The sequence below is a fragment of the Saccostrea cucullata genome, unplaced genomic scaffold (assembly GCF_032062105.1).
Source record: "Saccostrea cucullata isolate Sc308-1 unplaced genomic scaffold, CSIRO_AGI_Scuc_v1 ctg5008, whole genome shotgun sequence".
In the NCBI taxonomy this organism is placed as follows: domain Eukaryota; kingdom Metazoa; phylum Mollusca; class Bivalvia; order Ostreida; family Ostreidae; genus Saccostrea; species Saccostrea cuccullata.
In genome coordinates this window covers 53,795-61,958 of record NW_026938804.1, presented here as the reverse complement: position 1 = coordinate 61,958, position 8,164 = coordinate 53,795, and the positions used below count along the sequence as shown (strand labels likewise).

Genomic DNA, 8,164 nt, shown 5'->3' with positions numbered 1-8,164 from the left:
GTGCAAAATTTTATGGGATTTTTTGATACTTTTTCATCTTTAAGCTAAATATTAAGTATGATGCATGTTGAAATAGGAAATTTGGGATATACCCACAAAAGAGCATTATACTGTACTACATGAAACACATAAACTTTTTTTTTCAATTCTGCATATAACTACTTAAAAGTGGTTGCTTAGCAACCCAGAATTTTTTAATTTTCGGGCAAGAATTTTCGTTTATTACTCATCCTAGACACATTTATGCATCCCAGCACAAATAAAAGTTAGATAAGAGGTCATAAAAGTACAACGGACAAACAGCAGATAAATTGTCTTAAAGTTTGACCTCATTAGAACTATCTTTAGGAGGTCAAAGGTCAAATAAGTGCAAAAGTTTCATCAATTTTTTTCAACACTTTTCAATATTCTTGCCATAATTTTACACAATGGATGCTGAAATGGAAAATTCTGAATATACTCTCAAGAAGGGGTCAGAACTGCAAAATCCATGCATCATTTTAGTTCAGATATCTGTTTAATGACCTTTAAAAGGTTGCTAAGCAACAACTTTTTAAAGTTTTTGGCTATAAACATGCTTGTTATTTCACATTCTGGACACATTCTTGACACTTTTTGTATATTTTATGATATTGTATGTAAGATATTGGCCATAAAAATGAAAGAACATTTTTGTATTAAAACTTGACCTTGACACTCTTGTTCTTAAGGGGGTCAAGTTCATATCAGTTCAGAATTCTGCTTTAAATTGTAAGTAAATATCAATTTTGAAATGCTTCAATCATGGATAAATCATCTAATAGTTGACGTGATAAAAATGGCAAACGACAAAATTTCCAACAAAGAATTCTGGTCTGCTTCTTACAAACCCCTAGCAAAACATGTATACAGTCTTTTTGTTAAACAAAAAAATCCATTCTCTTGATACCATTAAAAATAATCTTTATTTTCATGGATTTAATCTAACAAGAAAAAATAAACTAAATGATTTCATTACAAGATTTTACTGGTATAACAGAGCTTAAGGGGTACAATAAAGACATGACATGTTGTCTTGGAGGGAAATAATAATAATAGATAGCATTGGCAATATTTAACGCAAAACTGTCTAGTCAATAAGTTGAAAATGTGAAGTTTATATCCAAATATACAAATCCAGAAATATTGCAAGATGAATTCCAAATCAGACTGAAATCTTCAACAAAATGTTGCAGAGCACTTTTACTTTGTGTCCACCATTCTTTTATCAACTGTCATTTCTCTGTAAGACTGGAGGAAAGTCTTTGACTTGTCCAAGACATTATTTGCTGTCAAGTACAAGTGATCAGCTTCTATCCTGTAAAAGATTTAAATATTTTGAAACAGATACATGTCATTGTGTATATGAATCATTTTACATTTATAAATAAAATTAAGAATGCTAAAATTACTACATTTATTTGATTTTCCTTTTAAAATTAAAATTGTATTATGTGATTCAAGTAGTTAAATGATATTGCTAAGTCAATGTATCAGGACTGATAATTCAACAAACTTGTAGTAAACCATCATGGTAAAATTACTGAACTAAAACAAATAGCATATATGGCAATCTGACTAAAGCCTCTGTTTACGCTATCGCGACATTAAAAAAATCTGGCAGTGGATGGAAGATTTAATTTTAATTAGATTGCTACAAAAGCCATGTAGGGACACATCAATGTTTCAAAAAAGTAAAAAATGAGATATCGAATTAGACAATCCAATCCAAAGGATTACTAAATTGTTCCCTTGATTCATAATTCGAGATCTCGAATTACACAATCCGATCTTACAGATTACTAATTCGCCCCCTTGATTCATAACTTGAGATCTCGAATTACATACTGGTAATTTGTTTTCACAGATTAATAATTCGAGATCTCGATTTGTTACAACGTCAGTCTTCTGATTTTCTCTGTGCTCTTTAATTTCTATGTACAGATACATCCAACCATTTTAATCAATTTGTGCGTTCTTTTTATTTTGTTTCAGCAACCGGTCATTTCCAACCTCTTTCATAACTAATTCAACGTATATTTATTTATTTAGGAATATTATGATTACACAGGACCCATATAAACTTTTACTATTTAGGACTTTCAATTATTCTAAAATACAAGTAACACAAAAACTTAAAGATTTTTTGTTCTACAAATATCAGTACTAGCATATGGATTTGAAAATGTTCATGTATTTTTCTCATTTTGGACCATAATATGTATCGGGTAATAAAAGGTAGGATGTAAAATACTACAATATTCTATTCTTTAAACATGTATTACCATATCCGATATGTACAGAAGGGGTGCAACGATACGCCTACCCCACGATACGATACGTATCAAGGTATTCAGTTCACGATACGATACGTATCACGGTACATGACATATTGGGTTAAAAAGTCAGATGTTTGTCATCATATGCTTAAAACTCAAAAGTTTTATCAAATGCTCATTACGCTAACACTAGGAAAGTGATAACATCCTTCCGCCCGTTAAATATGAGACTGAAAACAAGTTTATTTGCCGTTTCTGCAGTTTCATTGACCTCATGTTTCGTGCGGAAGCCATTTTGAAATTGTAAATGACGAACCAAAACGTACGATTCGGATAATTATGGACCGTTTGAACCGAACCGTGGTATCAGTTTCACGTATCGTGAACCGAACCGTGGAAAAATAAACCGCGGTATACCGACAAACGGTTTATCGTTGCACTCTTAATGTACAGATAAATAATAATTTTATTGAAATCATGGGAAGGGTTTACATTCCAAGGGAACGAATCATTTAAACTAGGAGAATGAGTTATACAATCTGAGATAACGGATTGTGTAATTTGAGGGAACAAATTGATAATCTGTGAGAATGAATTGGCAATTCATTATAACAGATTGTCATTCCGAGAGAATGGATTGTATAAATTGAGAACTCCATTTACTTTTATAAATTTTAAAGATTCTATGTCCCTTCATGGCTTTCATAGATTGCATACCTGCATGGCTGCCAGGGTTGTAAAAAGAAAGGAGACAATAGACTGCAATGTTACTTCAGGCAAAATTCCTGGGGCAAGGCTGTTTGTGAGCATGGGAGTGTTGATAAACCATCCAGTGAGTTTGACCACCCATGTATATGATGTACGATAATTGGAAAGTGTCTGAAAAAATTGAGAAAATGGAAATTCTAACCACATACTTTATGCAGATTGGAAATACAACAGCAGTCTATAAAAACAGCTTGTTCCATATATCTCGGCATTCATTAAAATAGATATTATGTGTTTAAATAATGTGTTTGTATGAATAATCAAGCATCATAAGTATTATGTGTTTCAAACACTTATTTTTCAAAATATAAAGCAAATGTTTATAAACTTGTATAAATACAATATCATGAGAATGACACAAATGAAATTTGATTTTATTTTTTGAAATTTTAGAAATACAGAAATTTTCAATATCAAAACAAAAATTTACCTGTTCATTGGTGTCCTTACATATTAATTGGCCTTCGTAGTTCATGGTGGGCTTAGCAAGTGGGTATTCACCGATGAAAGTATTGTTGCATATGGTGCCAGCACCCTAAAAATTCAATGTGAAAGTGGTACATGTACACACTGGCTGACTGGTACACACATACTGAAAACAACTATCCATTATTATGGCAACTTTGATTTTACTTTGAACTTACGAGTGATTGTCAAAAGCATCAAATTTCAAAAGCAACACAAAATTGGCTGAACAATACGAAATACGCACACTGAAATATGAAGATCTAGTACATGTGTACATTTAGTTTTCTTTAGAACGTGAACTAAGTGCGTTTTAAACTTAAACTATTCAGTCAATATACACGTATTCTCACCTGCTAATACTAAAGGCATGTCCGTATTATTTGATTCATTGATGTGATGATCTTCGTCGTGAAATAATCATGAAAATTGACGTTCAGATTTCGGATCGCCATCATGTTGTTTACTGCTGCCATAGCGGAAACACGTGGTTATTTCAATTCGTATCAACTCATACAGTGATGAGTCGTATTTATTTATAAATGCGAGTTTTTGTATTGTTAAATTTCGTGCCAATATAGATCTAAATAAATTGCAAATTTAGAATACAGTATAACAAGATACAATAATATTAAAAATCTGATTTTTTTTTTTTGAGTAAAGATCGGCGTTTAAGGAATCTACAATTTTTATCAACATTGTATATCACTACATGAAATATAGATGAATTACATGTAGATGAATAAATTAACATTTCACTTCACACAAAAGGCAGAACAATGGTATATATTTGTTTTTTGAAATCTTTTTTTTTTTTTGTATTATGTATTTATTTCAGTAAAAAATATATCTAAATGGTCAAAAAAAAGTCTTATAAAAGAATTTGTTGTTTCGAGTTAGACACAACAATATCGACCTTGACGTTACATGTAAATATTGACCGATTTTTCCATAAAAACTATGCGAAGGTCACAAATTCAAATTATCGTAATTAAGAAAATACTGAGCGTAAGAAGGCCTGTAAGGGCTTGTTGGAAAGGAAATTTTCTCTACTTTTACCAGCTTTATTTTGTTTAACCTATTTCAATACAGAAATAAACGTAAAACTGAGCTTTGTTTAAACATTACGAATAAAATCGAGAAAAAACACATAAGTGCAAGAAAATTCTTGTTTTTAAAACATACTTTAAAGTAATAACAATAATTTTTACATATTTTAAAAGCAGAGAAAATATGCTTTAAGAATATATCATACTTTCTTTAAAAAGTTAATCAGGAAAAAAATGTCAATCGTCTGGAAAATCGGCAATTGCTTTGGAAAATTACGCCATTTTCAAAAAGTCACGTTTGTCTTCACAACGTAAAATCGATTAAATACCGGCGATCAAGACAAAATCTTTTTAGATATTTTAAAAGTAGAGAAAATTTCCAAAAAGATGATATATAGTTTATATACCTTCATGCTACCATAAAATAAAGACGGAGATCTTATTTTCGCGAAGTCGTGTTTTAACGCGCCACCGGTCAATTTGACCGATACGGAAGTGAAGGGGTTAAACTGGATTTTTTTTTTTTGGAATTTTTAAAAAAATTTTTTTTTCTTGTTTTTGGGATCAAGCTGGGTCCAGATGGGTCCCTACGCGACCAAGAGTTCCTGGACTAACTGCCCTATGTTCTCATCATCCGAACTGTCACTATCCTCACGGGGGCCATATTCCAGTCTCTGGAATAACGGTACCAGCAGCCACTGGTGTTTCCGGCAGATGGGACACGGCATTCCCTGTTCTATGACCCGGGCCGTACATAACAAACAGGAGGGACGCTGAATGCACCGGCTACAACAATAATTCCTGGGCTCCCCCTCCGCCAGACATAAGCTGCACATGATGGCCTGGCTGGGCAACCGGAAGCCCCAGGGCGGAATCCGTCCTTGATTCCTTGCTTGGTTCTGGGGGACAGCAGGTCTGGGCGGTGGTGGGGACGGGGATCTGAATGGTGCTCTTGGTCTTCTTCTTGTCTTTGTATAAGGGTGGGCCCTCCTGCTTCTGTTTTGTGGCTCGGAATTCATTTGTATTCTTAACATGTTGAAACGAGATATATCTTCCCCTGTATCCAGTCTTCTTACAACGACGCTGATGAACAATTCTTCATGAAATTCCATCTTTCTTCTTCTTCTTCTTCTTCTTCTCACTCTGTGTATAATCTGTAGAATCAGCCACGAAGGAATGATACTGAGCTCTGGGAGGGTCTGTATTTATACACCAGACGATAGTCAAATATCGCGGCAAAACATCGATAATCCATCATGTGATTAAAATCCTGACCTGTGATAGGCTAACACAAAAAAAATCGCTTTTGCAAAAAGCAGACGATAGGTCAATGTGGCGGCAACATCAATAATCAATCATGTGATCAAAAATCCTGACTTGTGATAGGCTAAAACAAAAAAAAAAACACAGTTACAAACAAAATTCAGGGGGAACCCGAACCCGAGTGTATATATAAAAGATGACGTCATACTAACGTGATATTTACATGATTTTTATTTCTTAAAAACTAACAAAAGCTTTTAACTGTTGAATTCTTTTATTTTTTTCTTAAAAACTAACAAAACGCAGGTAAAACGTACTGATGCACACGGTTCTTAAAAATCCAGCAGGTATATAAGAAAACGTAGGTCTATCATATTGATGCACACGGTCCTTACAGATGATGCAACAGGTTTATAAAAACACAAGTAAAACGTATATTTTTTGCACATGCCCCTTACAGGTATATAAAGCAAAAGAAAAAAAAACCCCTGCAAATTTAAAGATCAGTCTTTTTGTCGATATTTCAAAACTTGACAGAGGTGAAAATAGAAGCAATGATGAATACCTCAGAAAACCCCCAGTATTATGTGACACCTGATAGATATGTAGGACCCCCCATGCCAGAGTCACATAATGCAGTCGATTTGGATTTGGGCATGTATAATTTTCCTGATTATGTGGAGAAAGAGGATATGGGCATCTTAAATACAACTCTGGATGGGATTGTAAACATGCTGTCTGGTCTTGATAACAAGCTGAATAAACGAACACCAAGGTGAGTGATATTGATAAGAAGCTGAATAAATTGAAAATTTACATCACCATAATGAAAGGAGGAAGCACTTACCAGAAAAAAAGAGGGACAAGGGGGATCCGGAGAAACTAAAAAAACAAGACAGACGGACCCATGCTACATCTGTAAAGAGTAAGGGCATTGGGCCCCAGATTGTCCCCGAAAAAAACAGGATTCGTGCTACAAGTGTGGGAAATTTGGCCATTGGGCTAAGAAGTGTACAGAGGATGAGGAGGAGGATCAACAATTGGTAAAAGAAATACAAAAAATGGAGAAAAAGCCTCAGGAATCCAAGAGGAAACTACCCCTGACCACAGAAAAGGCACAGAAGAAGAAAAAAAAGTAAATGGTTGTATTTTTTCATTCTGAATAAAATTGCCTTGATCTAATCGGTCTTGTGTGTGTGTTATTGTTTTTTTTCAGTAAAAAAATCAAGTTTGAACCGGCTAGCTAGACTAGGCTGTCTAGACTGTGATTATGACGTCATAATCACATTCTTTGAGTCGCTGCCAAGTATTTACCTGTTTACATAAAAAAAAACGTAGTCGCAGCGAAGAGTGTAAACACTATATTTTAGGGGCTATGTACTGACACACTTAGACCCCACCCCAAGGACTATACAGAGTTGACCCAGCTATCCCCCAGGGGGGACTGTACTGACTTGTCTTCCCTATCCCCCCAGACCCCCCCCCCCCCCCCAAAAAAAAAAAACAAATGCACTCAGTTGACCCACCCAGCGGCTCAGCCAATCAGAATCCACCATTTTGAACCTCATTTGCATAAAAAGTGCACTCAGTTGACCCACCCGGCTAGACCCCTAATACTACTTACGGTATATCAAATATTTACTTTTTTTTGGTTCGAATTCATTTTAATCTAATACCTTTAGAAGAATATCAAATAGCATGTCTCATTAACTTTTATTACAAATATTATCCACCTTACTTGTCACCCATTCTCAGAAAAAGTGGTCATTTTGACTAAATGCATGTCTCCTCGCCCTACTTGAAAAATATGACGTATTCAAAACATTTTATGTGATCTTTTTCATTCATATGTAACTATAATCACAGGCTGAGAACAAAATCTCCTTCAGAAATCGATTTTTTAAAAAATACAAAGCAGAAAACTTATCTATTTTCTCAATTTTTGCGTGTCGCCAATAAGGTATCTTAAGCTTCCGCATTTATAAAATCATCTGTATGTTCCTAGAGCTCTTCACTACATCTTAGTTTCATGACACATATGCAAGCATTTTTTTTTAATTAAGTACTTAAATATTTACGACCATATTCCGAATTCATTTTTCACCTTGACTTAATGTCGCTTAAAAGTATATAAGCTACGTTGCCGACTATAAATGTGTGTTTTTCAGTCTTAAATATCTTTTACCTCGCATATAAACATTCAAAAATTAACTGAATTTTATTGATTTGTCATTTAAAATTTGAATCAAAATACACAGGGGACAAAATATCTCGTACGAGCAAGAGTGTAAGCTACGTGATCATGAAAAAAACTATTATGGT

At 34.0% G+C, this 8,164-nt stretch overlaps 1 long non-coding RNA gene across 2 annotated transcripts; it reads right to left on the bottom strand.

Annotated features, from left to right (window-relative positions):
- Nucleotides 1–731: 731 nt before the first annotated feature.
- On the bottom strand, nucleotides 732–5,081 carry LOC134251318 (uncharacterized). Of its 2 annotated transcripts, XR_009988710.1 has the most exons (4): nucleotides 3,884–5,081; nucleotides 3,496–3,600; nucleotides 3,015–3,176; nucleotides 732–1,336 (listed from the first exon to the last, which is right to left on the bottom strand). It is a non-coding gene; the product is annotated as an uncharacterized LOC134251318 (long non-coding RNA). The 2 variants fall into 2 exon arrangements; XR_009988709.1 differs by having other exon boundaries at nucleotides 3,496–5,081.
- Nucleotides 5,082–8,164: the final 3,083 nt, after the last annotated feature.